Source organism: Emys orbicularis, chromosome 6 (genome assembly GCF_028017835.1).
Source record: "Emys orbicularis isolate rEmyOrb1 chromosome 6, rEmyOrb1.hap1, whole genome shotgun sequence".
Taxonomy (NCBI): domain Eukaryota; kingdom Metazoa; phylum Chordata; order Testudines; family Emydidae; genus Emys; species Emys orbicularis.
The window spans coordinates 87,287,988-87,304,156 of NC_088688.1; positions in this window are offsets into that span (position 1 = coordinate 87,287,988).

The following is a 16,169-nucleotide window of genomic DNA, read 5'->3' on the forward strand; positions in this document are numbered from 1 at the left end:
GAATGGTGGTGGGATGTGCATTTGGACGTTTAAAAGCACACTGGCGCAGCTTACTGACTCGCTCAGACCTCAGCGAAAAGAATATCCCCATTGTTATTGCTGCTTGCTGTGCGCTCCACAATATCTGTGAGAGTAAGGGGGAGATATTTATGGCGGGGTGGGAGGTTGAGGCAAATCGCCTGGCCGCTGATTACGCGCAGCCAGACACCAGGGCGGTTAGAAGAGTACAGCAGGGTGCGGTGCGCATCAGAGAAGCTTTGAAAACGAGTTTTGTGACTGGCCAGGCTACGGTATGAAACTTCTGTTTGTTTCTCCTTGATGAACCCTCCGCCCCCCCCCCACCCGGTTCCCTCTACTTCCCTGTAAACCAACCACCCCACCCTCCCCTCCCCTCCCCCCTTCGAGCACCGCTTGCAGAGGCAATAAAGTCATTGTTACTTCACATTCATGCATTCTTTATTAATTCATCACACAACTAGGGGGATAATTGCCAAGGTAGCCCGGGATGGGTGGGGGAGGAGGGAAGGAAAAGGACACACTGCAGTTTAAAACTTTAACTCTTATTGAAGGCCAGCCTTCTGATGCTCAGGCAATCATCTGGGGTGGAGTGACTGGGTGGCCGGAGGCCCCCCCACCGTGTTCTTGGGCATCTGGGTGAGGAGGCTATGGAACTTGGGGAGGAGGGCTGTTGGTTACACAGGGGCTGTAGCGGCGGTCTCTGCTCCTGCTGCCTTTCCTGCAGCTCAACCATACGCTGGAGCATATCAGTTTGATGCTCCAGCAGCCGGAGCATCGACTCTTGCCTTCTGTCTGCAAGCTGACGCCACCTATCATCTTCAGCCTGCCACTTGCTCTGTTCATCCCGTGATTCAGCCCGCCACCTCTCCTCTCGTTCATATTGTGCTTTTCTGTAGTCTGACATTGACTGCCTCCACGCATTCTGCTGTGCTCTGTCAGCAGGGGGAGGGATAGCTCAGTGGTTTGAGCATTGGCCTGCTAAACCAAGGGTTGTGAGTTCAATCCTTGAGGGGGCCATTTAGGGATCTGGGGCAAAAATCTGTCTGGGGGTTGGTCCTGCTTTGAGCAGGGGGTTGGACTAGATGACCTCCTGAGGTCCCTTCCAACCCTGATATTCTATGACATCTGGAGCTCCGAGAACATATCATCCCGAGTCCTCCGTTTTCTCCTTCTAATCTTCGCTAGCCTCTGTGAAGGAGAAACATTTGCAGCTGGTGGAGGAGAAGGGAGAGGTGGTTAAAAAAAGACACATTTTAGAGAACAATGGGTACACTCTTTCACGTTAAATTTTGCTGTTCACATTACACAGCACATGTGCTTTCGTTACAAGGTCACATTTTTCCTCTTATATTGAGGGCCTGCCGGTTTGGTGTGAGAGATCACTCACGCAGTGCCAGGCAACAGATTTCGACTTGCAGGCAGCCATGGTAAGCCACAGTCTTTTGGCTTTTTTAACCTTCTTAACATGTGGGAATGGTTTCAAACAGTAGCGCCCTCATTTCCCATACCAAGCACCCCTTGGGTTGGCTATTTAAAATGGGTTTGCAATGTAAAAGGAGGGGCTGCGGTTTCCGGGTTAACATGCAGCACAAACCCAACTACCCGCCCCACACACCCAATTCTCTGGGATGATCACTTCACCCCTCCCCCCACCGCGTGGCTAACAGCGGGGAACATTTCTGTTCAGCCGAGCAGGAACGAGCACCTCTGAATGTCCCCTTAATAAAATCACCCCATTTCAACCAGGTGACCGTGAATGATATCACTCTCCTGAGGATAACAAAGAGAGATAAGGAATGGATGTTGTCTGCATGCCAGCAAACACCGGGACCATACGCTGCCATGCTTTGTTATGCAATGATTCCAGACTACGTGCTACTGGCCTGGCGTGGTAAAGTGTCCTACCATGGCGGACGGGATAAGGCAGCCCTCCCCAGAAACCTTTTGCAAAGGCTTTGGGAGTACATGAAGGAGAACTTTCTGGAGATGTCCCTGGAGGATTTCCGCTCCATCCCCATACACGTTAACAGACTTTTACAGTAGTTGTACTGGCCGCGATTGCCAGGGCAAATTAATCATTAATCATTAAACACGCTTGCTTTTAAACCATGTGTAATATTTACAAAGGTACACTCACCAGAGGTCCCCTGTGTGCCCTCAGGGTCTGGGAGCACACCTTGGGTGAGTTCAGGGGTTACTGGTTCCAGGTCCAGGGTGATAAACATATCCTGGCTGTTGGGGAAACCGGTTTCTCCGCTTCCTTGCTGCTGTGAGCTATCTACATTATCTTCATCCTCATCTTCCTCGTACCCCGAACCCGCTTCCCTGTTGCGTGTTTCTCCATTGATGGAGTCATAGCACACGGTTGGGGTAGTGGTGGCTGCACCCCCTAGGATCGCATGCAGCTCCGTGTAGAAGCGGCATGTTTGCGGCTCTGCCCCAGACCTTCCGTTTGCCTCTCTGGCTTTGTGGTAGGCTTGCCTTAGCTCCTTAATTTTCACGCGGTACTGCTGTGCGTCCCTGTTATGGCCTCTGTCCTTCATGGCCTTTGAGACCTTTTCTTATATTTTGCCATCTCGTTTACTGCTACGGAGTTCAGCTAGCACTGATTCATCTCCCCATATGGCGAGCAGATCCCGTACCTCCCGTTCGGTCCATGATGGAGCTCTTTTGTGATCCTGGGACTCCATCATGGTTACCTGTGCTGATGAGCTCTGCGTGGTCACCTGTGCTCTCCTCGCTGGGCAAACAGGAAATGAAATTCAAAAGTTCGCGGGGCTTTTCCTGTCTACCTGGTCAGTGCATCTGAGTTGAGAGTGCTGTCCAGAGCGGTCACAATGAAGCACTGTGGGATAGCTCCCGGAGGCCAATAACGTTGAATTCCGTTCACACTACCCCAATTCCGACCCGCAAAGGCCGATTTTAGCGCTAATCCCCTCGTCGGAGGTGGAGTAAAGAAACCGGTTTAAAGGGCCCTTTAAGTCGAAAAAAAGGGCTTCGTCGTGTGAACGTGTCCAGGCTTAATTCGAATTAACGCTGCTAAATTTGACCTAAACTCGTAGTGTAGACCAGGCCTTAGGTTCTTTTGAAAACTTTATCCAAAGTACTTAAAAGTTGACGTGATTTAAAACCATATACAATATATGTATCTGAGTGACTCAGAGAAGGGTGAGCTGCTCTGAAGCATCACTGACTTTGAAAGGGCAGGCATAAGCTTGAGAAGTTAACATTTAAAAAAAAGTACAGGAGCTTTTCTAATTATAGCACATCATGTGTTATTTGACTCTGAAAGAATGATCTTTTAAAGTTTAACTCTGCGCTACTCTCTCTCATGTAACCATGCACTGCTAGATAACACATCATAGTCAGGCTATTGCACATCATCAAGAAAGTGTCAGGAAAGCATATTTCCTATCCAGATTATTGGAGGGAAGAAAACATGTCAAAGTATAAGCTTCACTCTGTTTCTCTCTTTTTACATCTATTAACTAGAAATGAGCTCCTGGCCTAAAAAAAGTCTATTTTATAAAGCTATTATTATGATCATACACTTCAGCCTCATAAAGCAGTCCAATACTGCTACAGTTAAAAAAGTAAGCAGGATTTTGTCAGGCAAAGTGTGTAATAAATGCTGATAGGACATTTACTAATCCAGCACTTTCAGTTCTGGGCCTACATATTTTCAATAAGTAACTTACATTTGTGTTTTATTTCTGAATTATTCATTTAGAAACTATGATTAGTAATTGACTATTCCAAGAGATGCATAGGGAAATGATTGATTAATTCTGAAAAGGGTGTTGCAGATTTATTAATCATGAACATGTAGTTTAAAACATTAGACCAGTGCTGTCATAAAAACAAATTGTATTAATAAAGCCCAGAGCTCAACATGGATGAGAAATCATGTTTGCCAACAGAGGAAACTGGGGACAAACCCTTGGTTATCATCAAGCTTAACAGCAATTTGGAAAATAGATTAAAAAATTCCTCCCCAAACTACAAAGTTCAGTCAAATATTAAATTAACACTCTGTGCTTTAAACTGGTTGTCGCTGTTGATCCTAAACATAAAATTTCTAAGGGCCATATTGTTACTTCCTGTGGCAAGCCTCACAGGAGGAAGAAATGTCTGCTGAAAATCCCTAGTGGTTCTCCTCATGAATTCTCTCTGCCCTTCCAGTGGGAGGGGCTGCAGTTTGCAAATCCTGTGCATCTTGAAGATCCACATGAAAAATAGAACACACAACCACTTAATCTCCCTGTGCTCAGTTGCCACATCTAAAATCCCACCCTTTGTCTATATACACTGTAAGCTCTTTGGAGCAGGGGCCTTCTTTTGGGGTCATGATCTTGGTTAAAGCCTCTAATTGCTAGTGTAATATAAACAGTAACAACTGTGTGAATCCTGAGTCATTCCCAGGTATGGCCTGCTTGTCTTTTATTGCAGGCACTCCACTCCTTTGTGGGAGCACAGATGGTTAAGGAGATATTAATGTGCAGCAGTATGGGATTCAGTTTACCTCCTGTCTCAGACATTGTATATATGACACATCCAAGGGGGAGCATGCAGTGGAGCTGGATGGCTCTACACTGCCTTCACTTGTACTTTGCCCCAGCTGTGCCTCATCATTTGCTGGAGACCTGACTGCATAGATTTGCTACAAAAAGTCTCCATAAACTCACAGGGAAGATTTAGCATCCCATGGAACTACTACTGTTGCCCTATACCATGAGCTAAGAGGAGCATTTTGCTAATAAGTAAGTTGATCCACTTTATAACTGGTTTTCCAGGTTTTGGTACAGAAAGGAAATTAAGTCCATTCTTACTGCTACAGTAAGTATCACAGTTACTCATATCTTCTCTTCCAGGTATTAAGGGAAGACTTTGGTAACCTTCATTACCTCTGACCTTTAATACTAATGTACCGATTTGGAGAGTAATTTTCCAACTAAAAGGGACATAGTCAAAGCTGATAGTGCTGGTAGTGCCAAAATTAAATCATTTTTATATCTGTTTGCCAAGTATTTTATGTGAGCATTTCTCCAAGAAAATTCTTCAGTACTGCCTTTACTGCCCTGCACATAAGGGCAACACAAATACAAATCCAACATAAAGAAGAGAAGAAAATATTCCAAAAAATGCAGAGATTTCTGTTTCAAGCTTCCAAAGGTCTATCACATTTTTTGAGCAGGCCACTTCCTCAAATATTTACTTTTTCATCCATCCTTTGTCCCACTGAGTAACAAACAGATCAGACAATTAATCCATATGGACCAGAATCTAACCTTCATCCTTCAGTGACCATTACTCAGTGTTTCAGAAGACTGAAATCCTGTTTTACAATTCTGTACATGGTAGACATTCTTTTTTTGACAAGGGCTGTGATCAGTTCCACTCCTGAAGCATGAAATTTGATTACCTTTATTTTAACAACCATATTTACAAATGATGTTCATGGTCATAAACTAAGTTCTAAGACCATCTACCACCATTGCCTTGAGTTGTTTCCCACCAAGTCTATTCTAGATCCCATCCATTCTGATTTCCATCTTCTCCACTGCTCTGAAACTACTTTCACCTAGGCCATAAATGATGATCTGCTGCAAAAGTTTCAGGGCCTCTAACTCTATTATTATCGTCCTTGTTCTCTCTCTGCATTTTGATACTGTTGACATACCATCCCTTCTTGATATCTTGTCATCCCATGGCTTTCACAACTCTGTTTTCTCCCTAGTTCTCTGGCTATTCCTTCAGCACCTCTTTCACTGAATCTCTCTCCTCCCCCATTCTTCCACTTTATTTTCTCCCTTAATATCCGATACAATCACAAATCAGTTAATATATCTTTGACTATTGGAGGCTTAATATTTTATGCCTTCTATCTGTATTAAGCAGTTTGTGGTACTGTAGAAACATTAAAAACTGTGTGGTTGTCTCAAACTCTTCTCTCTGTGAGCTAAACTACTCTATGTCTCTAAAAAAATGTATTTGCTTGAGCAAAATCTTTTTATGCACAATATATAATTCTTTTCTGCTCTCCTTTCACCCCTACTGGCCAGGAAAACATTTTTTTTAAAGTTCCCTTTGGTAAAGACTCTTTTCAATTTCTCTAAGGTCCAAGATAAGCTGTCTTGCAGTAGGTGAAGGTATAGCCTGATGCCACAGCCAAAACCAGCACGTAGGTAAATGCATCCTCTGACAAATCCAATCCACCAGTGGGAAATATAATGTTTTGAAATATATTAGCCTGGTGCCCAGCTAACTTCTCTGAAGAGAAAGTGATTGAAAATGAGAAGGGGCATTAAGTCACACCAGGAAGTACTATTTCTATACAAGAACATTTTCTGTAGGTCTGATGAAAAATCTCTTGTCCTGATTTTAAAGAACTGTCTGCAAATGCATTCTCAGTTGCTTGACATATACCTTTGTTAGACTAGTTGTGACATCAGTAATAGAGCTGGATGAATAATTCATTATTAATCATGTAGTCTACAAATTTAGTCTCTTTCTTGTTCATGAAATTCTCTGTATTCTTTAGGTAAAGTTATTCATGAATCTCTTCAGTGAAAAATTCTTGGTCTGCAGATTATTATTTACTAATTCAGAAATTCTCACAATTACTGTTCTGTTGGTTAATTACATAGCTCAAGTAACACCGACTCTCTGACAACTAACCAGAGGGAAACTTGTGAATTTTATAATGAAATTATAAATTTGCTTTTGGCAAAAAAATACCATTCGAGCTTAAAATTGACTTTCATGAGTATTGACACAGATAAAGCACTCACACACAAATATTTTGGGAGGGTGTTTCTGAAAGGATAAGGCTACAGGGCAAATGGCAGGTCCCCATTACTTCTTCCAGGTCACATAAATCCTAGCTGCAGTGCTCTAATCCCCTCCGACACAATTACCACCCAAGGGACCTAGAACCTACAATATCTAGAGGGTGAACAGGCAATTCTTCCTTTTATTTCTCTCACAGAACTTGCAATATCATTGGAGGAGGGCCAAAGTTACTTTTTACCTACTTCTATTATTTAATTTTATGAGCGTCATCTGTCTCCATCCTCCCCATACTAGGCAATAATTACTAAATCAAAACTGAGGTTCCCTTCAGCACAACAGCCAATTCCCTACCCAAAACCTACCATATTCTCTCTCTCTCTCACACACCCTTTTCCCCAGTTTCCCCCCTTGATAGGACTTTTATAGGCACCTGTCCCCACATGGCAATAGTCTGACCATGAGGGGTTAGAGGCCAACAATGAAGACAATGGGTTTTGCCAGGTGTAACTGAGGGCAGAGCCTGAAGACCACAGAAGTGCACAAGATTAATGGCAGCACAATTTACCCTGCCAAATCTTTATTACGGATTATGCATGAGGTAGAGAGAACCCAGCTTGACTTTCAGATCTTAGGTTGAGTTTGCTGTGCTGACAGAAAAATCAGACTAGATCTTCAGATGGTGTCAATTAGTATAGCTCAATTGAAATCAACAAACCTACTCTGTTTACATCAGCTGAGATTCTGGCCACATGTTTCTATTTCTTTGACAAAGTATTCCTGAGACAATTAAATATGGAACACCACAATGTCACAGTCAGTCTTCACAGCAGAACCCCTCTTTAAGGGCCCAATCCTCTTCCACCTTGCATCATTTAAAACACTACTGAATCAGAATGATAGAATCTCACACTAATGGGGACCACTCACCTCTCATGAGCGCCCCCTGTTTCAGGGCATGTGCCTACACACACTCTCTCTGATTGTGATGAGTCTTTTCTGACTCACCCCTTCATCCAAGTCACACACAGTCCATATGGGGGGAAAGCGGGGGAAGCCCCTTCCAGGATACAAGTCCAACCAGGCCTATCTCAAAGCCCTCAGTAATATCTTTTGATCTGCAGCCCTATCCCTGGGCTCACTCCTCAATCACAGTACCCTGGTTCAAACTGTCTTAGCCCCTTCTGGACTCTCTCAAATTGTCCCTCCTCTTCAAGCAGTCCCAGCCCTAGTGTGGGGCCGTATTCCCCAGGGCTCCCTCCCTGGAGACTCTTCGCCTATCGGGGCCTTTCTGGCCCAGCTCTACTGCCCTTTTCTGGGGCTGCCTGTGGCAGGGCTTCAACAGGGGGTCTCCGGAACTAGTCCACCCCATCACAAACACCAACATTAGATTCAGTTTGCACAGGTGTAAATAATGACACAAATGTACATGATAGTGAAGCATCAGGCCCTATATTTTGTAAAATAATTAAGGCTGGAACTTCAGGTTATAAAGGCTTCCTGGCAAGATCACATGCCTGTGCATTCATTTCTCTCTAAAAAAATAAGTCTTTAAAATTATTCAGCCACACTAAAGCATTTTTAATCACCAACCTACATTACATTCAATAGGGTACATTCTTAACTCATTTAATGCTAGTTACATGGCTAAAGGCCTATACATTCAGCTCAGATTGCATGCAGATTTTTATGAAGCCATTCCTATTCAGCATCACTATAATCATAATTGCTTAAGTAAACTGAGAAGCACTTAAAAATAATTGTTCATTAATTCATTGCTAAATTGTGAAATTAACTTTTATTATGTTTTGAGGTAATAAACATACAATAGGTAATAATCCTCATTAGATTGCAGGGCATATTTCAACAACTGTATTCCTAGTTTGACTGAATATTTGTGATTAGTGATTTTGGCATAAATTATAACATGAATATACAGGACAAAGCTATATTAAACTAGGACAGATAGGACACTAAAATATTGGCTAGGGCCTGATTTGTATCTTGCTTACACCAGTTTTACACTAGTGAAATTCCACAGATGCTAGCGGTAAGTGAGGGGAGAATCTGATGCCAAGTACAAGTTATCTGTATTGAAAATAGTAAATATCTGGGGAGGAGCTAAAGCACTGTAAGCACAGGACTGGAGGAATGAATTCTTGAGTTTTAATTCTTACTTGATGTGAGATCTTGGATAAGTCACTTTACGTGTCTGCCTTGGGTTCCCCATCTGTAAATGGGGCTGATACTACTTACCACCTGTTTCACAGAGAAGTTGTGAACCCGAAAGGGGGAGGAGGAGGATTATCCAACGTGTTCAGTGTTGACCGAACTCTGCTCGCATGAAGGCAATGGAAGTTTTACCATTGATTTTTTAGGTCAATGCTGAACACTTTTATAAATTCCACCCTAAATAATGAATGGACCTGATTCTCCTCTCACTCAGGTTTACAATGGTGTGTCTCCATTGAGTCAATGGAGACAATCTTGATCTACAAATGGTGTCAACAAAGGTCCAATTGAGCTGCATATGTCTGTACAGCATTTTGAGCAGGTAAAGCACTACAGAGGTGATATTACTAGTAATCATTTTTATTCCAGTAAATGGACATTTCATCAAAAGTTTGTATTTTTAGGATCAGACTATGTGGGTGGGAAAGCTGAGCGTTCCAGTCCAGTTGGGTTTTTGTCACCCAATGCAACTGTCAATAACTTTCAGAACTACTGTGCTCCCCGGACATCAGGGACTGCTCCTGCTTTGCACAGGGTTTAATTCAGCTCACAATTCACCACCACCACTTTTTTTAAAATATGCAGTACATAGAAGTAGCTTGTGTTACTAAAATCCTCATATGCAAGCCAATTGATTTCAACAGGGAATTCCCAGACACCTGGCTAAATCAGCTTTAAACTAATTGAACCTTCAGAAAGGGGCAAAGCAGTTGGATCATAGGGGACAATTGGGTCCACTGGGCCTGCCTCATACACAATTCCTTTTAGGAACATCAGACCCCAATGAGCAATGGCTGAGAAACTACAACAGAGGCTTAAACTGACTGAAGGTAATTAAAATGGAATTTATAAATGCATTGGAATCCTTGTCAGTGGACATTTTCTATTTCATTACTTCCGGGATGAGTCTGTCGGTCCAAAAAGGGGAGTTTAAAGAGCAGTGTTCAGAACCATGGAAGAGAAGCAGGGAGTGAAGACAGCCACATGCAAGTAACACAAAGGACAGTCAACTCCAGATGCTCTACCTTTTCCCTCAGAACAAAAAGCTGCATTTTTAAGAGATTTATTCCCCCTCAGGCACTGGAGAAAACCACCAAAAAAGGTTGTGGAATTACTTTCACTGGAGATATTCCTGGCTGGACTGAAGACGTGATGCTGCCTATTAGGGCTGGTTTACAGATAATGAACTGAACCCTGCCATGTTGCAGAAAGATGGACCAATTAGAGTTCCTTTTTATTCCAAAGGATTCTACGATTTAATGAGCACATGAAACTCCCATTAACATTAATGGAAGTTCTGTGTATGCACTGAGGGGAGAATAAAGCCCTGTAGTTGTTTTTTTTTTTTTTAAATAAACAGCATGAAGCAAACAAAGAATGTGAATCTCCAAGTGAAGTCGCACAAATTGCAATATTCGGAATGAGGGATCATATTTGAGAGAGAGCAATCCTGGGGCAGAGAGAGTAGAAACGAGAGAGAGAGAGAATGAATGAGAGCTTACTCAAACCTGAGACAGGCAATTTAGTCTGGGCTCATCCTGTAATGCCTTTAAAATGCCTGTAAAATAAATAGTAAGAAAAAGCTTCCATGACCAGATAAAATGAAACACCTGAGAAGACAATAAGGCTTAGTATTGATAAAAATGATGCCCTTTGATGTTTTGCTCTGAATGATGACACAAGTCAAGTATTATTTTTCCTTTTATTTTCTAAATACTCGGATTACAGTAAGTAAAAAGCTTGTATTGCTGAGAAAAGCCATCCCACTATGAATGCCATCCTGAGACTAGAACAGCATCTCCTTTTATTACAGACAACATTCTGGGCCCAGTAATGTCCCCATAAACTGTATGCAAGTAGGAAGGACCCTCACTGCAAACCCCTCTCACATGGAAACAAGGGTCAGAAGCATCAGTGGAATTCCCCATCCCTTGTCCTGGATCCTGTAGAGAGCACTCAACAGGCCTAAAGGGTGAAAATGCCATAATCCTCTAAGATTCCTCTGGAAACTTAATACAGACTGTTAGTTTTCTGAAACCCTCACTCTACAGGCAGCCCCCACTATAAAGAGGGAGTCCTGGGACAGCCACTGGTTTCTGTGTGAATGTGACACTAGGCTGTTACTGCTCCCCTGTGTAAATTAACAACTAATCTGGCAACATATTACAGCCATTTTTCTCAGATGTGACACAACACACTCAATACAAATCAGAGAAGAATCAGGTTCAGCACATATATAGCTGTTCAACTGGTTTACATGAGATGAGAATCAGGCTTACGCTGGCTTAATTGAAAGGAGATGACATTCACAATCATCATCAGGAAATGTGTATTTTCTCCTAACCTAATTCATCTGCCTTGAGACCCAAATAACATACTCAATAGATACAGTATAACTGACATACAATTATTTCAACATTATTCCTAAGGAATTTCCATTTTGATGTGCTCTCTCATACATTATATTTAAAAAAAAAAAAAGAAGAGTTATAGCAATAGCATCAAGATTATACTGTATAGTTTGTCCTTAATGGCTCTCAGGAATGGTCTGTGCAAAGGTCTTTCATACTTGGCTTTTTTTTTTTTTTTTCTTTCCACAACTTTGGTTTTGAGATGATTCCTGAAACTAGAATTGATTAGCACATGAATCTATATAATATTGCCTTTGCCAAATAGATAATGCTACTGCAGTATTCGTAGTGTTCCCTAAAAAGAATATAGGAAATATTGTACTGGTATTAATTAACTGAAAAGTCAATTATAAATTTTATTGGTATAAGTTATTCTTTCAAAAACTCATTGGCAACTCATGCATCTAAAATACGGCTAAAAAATCCTCTTGGGAAAGAGATAACATATGGAGAACTTCAGCATTTTTGTTAGGAACTGTTGCCTTTGTTTTCTGGACACTCTCTCATATTTATGGTCTAGAAGCCTGATTACACTAAGTTTCTGTACTTAATAACAAACAGTTTCAGATTTGAGAGTATTCTAGTGTCATCTAGTATATTCTGACTGACTTAAAATGGCAAATTCCACAATATTGTAATTGATCTTGAAATAAATCTGTTTTTATTTAGAATATGTTCAGATGTGGAAGCTAAAATTAACAACCTGACTGACAGTGCCTTCATTTAGCCATCCAGATATGGCAAGTTGACTTTAATTTACTCTAACATTGCCTGTATACTCATCTCAAAATAGTAATATGTGTAGGGAGAGAGAAAGATAAAAGGTGGATTGTGAGAAGTGGATTCCACCTTTGAAATCTTTCATACCATGGGAATAACGTTTGATCTTAATGACCTTCCTACTTTAGAATTAATTTTGTAATTAGCATTAATATATGCAACAGAATTATTTCTTTTCCCTCCACTGCAAATAATAAATGCATTCAAAACTTACTGGCAGATTGCTGTCAATTTATCAATAATTTTATTTAATATATATTATATAATAATCTAAAGTTAGAGGGGAATTATGAGATAACATGATCCCTACCTCTTTAGTGGAAGGAAGTGAATTTGATTTAGGTTAACACCAATACCTGGGACAGGTGCCATGCAAAAGCATAGTTGTTGGGCTAGAAAAAAAAGTAAAAGTGGTTGGGAAAGGAGTATGCACAGATAGGGCTAGGAGATCACTACTATCTGAATACACTTTCAAAATAAATATTTTACATTGTAGAAGTGATACTGGTAAAACAGGAACCACAAACTGTTTCTGTAGTGCAGCAAATACAGCCTGAATGGATGTAAAAAGATACAATTTACATTTCATAATGGACTGTTGTAATACATCTACATTGGTAGAAATAATATTGAGAAGGAAGTCATGAGACAATAAATCAGAGTAACCTGATTCTGAAAAATATTGCTGGTGGAGCCCACAAGACAAAAAGGAAGGTGAAAGACTTGCAAATGAAAGTTGTGTCTTTGGCAAAATGTCTGGCTAAAGGGTTTTAGGAAAAGGTGAAACGGGAGAAAGGATGCAGTATTGCGAAACTTAATATATTGTTTCTTCCCCACAACAAGACAGAATGTACCTATTTCAGTTTAAATATGTTAAGCAGGCTTTTTGTTTTAATCTGATTTTCTATCTCTATTAAAAATTATTCTTTACTACAACCCACATGGGTTTAGACTGTTTATGAATTTTATGCAGACCGTCCAAAAGAGGTGACATAAGCATCAACTTCTAAGAAGAGGGTATGAAGGATGGGTGTTTTGATCCAACTTGCTTGGGATTCTTAATTAAAAGGCCATAGACTGAGCGAGACTTTTCCACAGGGGGTATATTTCTCATAAGACTGTGGTCCAAATGATGCACAGGAAACAGTATAGGTTCTGCTACAATTTGGGCCCTACAAGCCCACAGACAGGTAAGTCTCAAAACATGTTTTGACCTTCCTCTGATAAAATGAATCTTGTCTATACAAATTTAATATGAGTAGTTTTTGGATCTCCGAACATTTAAATATATCAGATGGAACAAAACCACAAACCCATTCATAAAATGGACTGCTCCTTTTCCATGCAATTACTTCAAATTTATCCCAGTGAAATGGAGCAGAATTTGGACCAATAACGCTCACAGTCAGAAACTGAAAATAAACAGTATTTGATAGTTTGGCACAGTATGACTAAGAAAATAGAGATTGCATTTTTTAATAAAACAAAACATTTTTTTAACCTGATGTTTATATGGTAGACTGAGAAGATGACAGAGGGGTATTGGATTACAATTTTGAAGGTGTTACCAACACAGAGGGAAAATAATATGGTTTTATCACAAGTAGCATGTCTGTTAAAGATGAAGTAATAGAAATGTTCAGTTTCTATTTAAGATCTGCATCCGCATATGGTTCAAGTATGCCAAGAGTCAACATACCTGTATCCACCCACCAGCTGAGTCATGGAAATCAGAGACGGAAAAGACCTATTACATCAGCCAGCCCATTACCTAGAGGAAAACTTTTGTTTAACTGCTAGTTACTAGTATAAGCTCACTAAAAGTTAGGGCATCATACTGCTCTAGATCACTAAAGGTTCCCCTTGTGAAGACAGGAGTGATTAGCGGCTAAGTAGCTGCAGGTTCAGAGCAGAAGGACTTAAGAGGGAGTGGGGGGAAAAATGTGTTCCACTGTACTCTGCACTGCTGTTCAAAAAAAAAGCAGTTTGCATTGTGTCTAGCAACTCCCACTTTCTCCAGCATGAACCGAAGAGGGTTGGTGGCCTGGTTACTCCACTCATCCAGCTTACCGTTCCTTGAGATGTAGGAGCCCCAGAAGGCACATTAGCCTAACTCCTCTCTCAACTTCAGGCAGTAGTAGGTGTTTACCCTGCACTGCTGCTGCCCAATTCCACTGAAAAAATGAGACTCCCAATGCTGTCTGCCCCTGGCATTGTTCCCCCACAGAACAAAGAGGAGAATATAGCCTGCAGCAGCTTAGAGATTTTTCTCTTCTTCTAAAACACAACTCTTTACTGTTAGCTCCTATTAATTAATACTCTTGTATTTATACATAAGTGCAACATTTACATGAACACCCTATTAATTCATTTGGACCAATGCAAGTGACAGACAGAGGCAGCTCATAAAAAGTCTTAACAAATAAAGTATCACTTACAGATCTGAGTTTGCAAAGGAGTTCTTTGTACTTCAAGGTCATGTCCGTAACAGAAGCTTCATATAATTTGTCATCATAAGCAAGTCCGTTGGCATGATGGTATTACTGATATTTTGGGTTTTTTTCCTGTACTGTCTCATCTGCTGAAGAATCGTTTTCTTCTTCAGAGTTAGGGCAATGTTAAACAACTGTATTGCACACATTGCCCTACTTTCTATGTCACAAAGCAGAGAAACCAGAGTATCTACAACAGGTGCCTTGGGAGATATAGTCAGCAGGTAGTTCATCACTGAAAGGAGCAATTGGCTTACAGGATTTAATATTTTTGAGAGTCCAGGTGAAGCTGTAACATTCACTGTGACTTTGTTCTCTATCCCCTACAATAAATGGATTCATTAAAAAAAACAGACAGACAAAAACACCTTTAAAAAGGGTGATCTGAAGAAAGATTTTAAAATGAACATATATTTTTGGGCTAAGTTTGTTTATTTGAGTAAAAATCCCAGTACCTTCCCTCTGGGAACTGCTGTGGGAATGTGCCATCTTTTCAACAATAAACAAGGGGAGAGGGGCATAAGAGTAGAGATTATTTACTAGCTGGAAGTGAGAAAAATGCAGTAGTCAGGTGCAAAATAGCCATTTTAGGGCTGCACTTTAAGGCCCAGCCCCAAAAAGGGCTGTTGGGAAAAAAAGGTTCTATAAGAGGGCAATCCTGAGTTGAGGAGAGTTGAACAACATTTAGGTTGAGATTCATAACATACTTCACACAACTTTCTTAGAAAGTAACTCATGATAATTATACAAAAACTAAACTACATTTCAGCCAATAAAATAAAATAAAATTGCATTTAGCAGGGTGGGATATGAAGTGTGTTCTGGGTATAATTAAATTACAAAATTTAGATATGAGAATTGAACCCTTAGTCCAATTGTTCATTGGTGCAACCAGACTGAAGTACTGTGTATGCTGCTCCCTACACCTTTTGTAAGGAGCAATAGGCCAGATGCTAACTGGGCTCTTGATCTTTCCCCTCAAGCCTTCTCATGTCTCCTTCACCATGGACATCACTATCAGCACAGAACAAAAACTCCTCACCGATCCTTAGCCAGCAGGCTCATCCATAGGGGATTGTTCTAGCTAGTGACAAGTTAGCATAGCCAATGACTATGCATACAGAGTGGATGCCAGGTCCCACTGAAAGAAAAATGGTTCCTTTTTCAACACTTCACAATGAAAACAAGTTTGCAATTTCAATTTATTTATTTATTTATTTTGTGAAAACTCTTTTGGATTTTTTTTTCTTTGACCAGCTCTAATGGGGAGAGTGGAGAGGTAGGGAATGACATGGTGAGAGACAAGGCTGGAGAAGCAGGTAGAACTGAACATATGGAGGTGCTTGAAGGAGAAGACAGGAAGCTTAAATTTGAAGTGATAGAGCAGGAGGATCCATGGGGGAGATGCAAAGAAGGGACTGACATGGATATATTTACAGAACATGCA